The sequence below is a fragment of the Cupressus sempervirens genome, chromosome 2 (assembly GCF_028749045.1).
Source record: "Cupressus sempervirens isolate cs-2001-9-10 chromosome 2, ASM2874904v1, whole genome shotgun sequence".
Classification (NCBI taxonomy): Eukaryota; Viridiplantae; Streptophyta; class Pinopsida; order Cupressales; family Cupressaceae; genus Cupressus; species Cupressus sempervirens.
The window spans coordinates 122,095,082-122,096,882 of NC_143119.1; positions in this window are offsets into that span (position 1 = coordinate 122,095,082).

A 1,801-nucleotide genomic window follows, 5' to 3' on the forward strand; every position below is an offset into this window, starting at 1 on the left:
TGTGTAAATGTAGTTTTATTCCTTTTTATATGTTATACCTAGTCTTAGGTAACATCTAAAAGTGCTTATAATGAGACCATATCTTATTATGCATTTGATTTTGATTATAGATAGTTATTTCATACATCATCATGCACTTTGCTTATATATGGAGGTTGTTTGTGTGCATTGTGTAATATCCCATTTTCTATCATTCACATTGCTCGAATAACATCTTTGTGATACTATTCTCTTGCTTGCAAAGTTTTTATTTTTTGTTTCAAGATTGTTGTTCTTGGTATTTAATTTTGAAAGATTATTAAATAAGTTTTATACATTTGATAATATTTAAATATTTAATTTTAAAAAAATAATTTGTTTGATAATATTTGAACATTTGAAAAATTAAAAGTTAAAATTAGAAATAAAAATAATACAAATTCAAATTCATGGATGTAATTAGTTATATTAATGAGAGATTTCTATTTCATTAATCAAGTGTTTAATTTTGAAATATTATTAAATAAGTTTTTATGTGTTTCATCTATATTATTGTACTTGTCGTAGGCAATGTACTATTGCATTCTCTATGACTGATTAGTGAATTAGTTTTGAATGTATCAACAAATTATATGCAAGTATTTTTACTTGGTTTCAATTTTTCTAAAGTTTTCATATTTTTTATCAATGTAATATATTATTAAAAAATATTTTCTCCATTATAAGTGCTTGAATTCATTTGGTCTTATAGGACTCCTTTTCTTGGAGCTCCCACCATATTTTATTTTTAACGACAACAGTTTCACAATGTATTGATAAATATAGATATATACACAATTATTACATTCACAAACTACTATTAATAAACTTACATGAAGAATATATCTTCTATTATTTTCCTATAAACATCAACACCATGAAGTAATTTATTATTTTAAATGTATATATTTCTTCTTTAAAACATAACATAATTTTTTTTAAATGTATATTTCATAGTTTCTTTTTAAATCTTAAATTTTTTATTCATATTAAAAAAAAAAAAACATAATAGTAATATCGAAATACAAGCACCCTTAATTTAAAATTTAACATTATCATTTTAAATTTAGAACATTACCATTAAAGATTTATTTATTTATTAATTGTTGATGAAAAATAATAATTAGCAAGTTATATGTTACACTTTCTTTAATTTTTTTTAGAATTGGAAATATTTGTTTGTATTGATGTTGATAAAGAGAGTACATTATGGCAATATGACTTTGAACCTTACATTTTAAACTACCCTTGCCCTTACATATACCATTAGATAAAAAAAAAAAAACAAAGTATTAACACTCTGATAGTACAAATGGCCACCCGTAAATTAACCTGATCTTTATAACAAAAAGAAGCACCACCACCTCCATTGTCAGCTAGTCCTTGAACTAGTTTGTTGCTTCCTCATGAGTAAAAGTTGGGGTTGCGTGATCATCCTTCACTGAAAATCCTTGACCCATCCTGTGACGCTTTCCACTGCCTTTTCCCTCATTAGGAAGCAGAGAAGCATCGACCCACATTCCCTCTATTGTGAACACCCCCCCATTCAGATGAGGTTTCTTTGCAATCTGATGATGAAGTTGTTGTCCAGGGGCCAAAGTGCTCTTCCTCGGCTTGGCCTCCATGAAACTTCACCCCTCCTTCTTCGTCACCCAAATGTTCTCAGCTAGGTATTCCATGATTATTTTCCAACCCTATTCTGCTTTGGGGATATGAACGCCCTATGGATTTGAAGAAGGCCACACCACTAGCGGTTGAATGGAGGACTCCATTGCTAATTGAA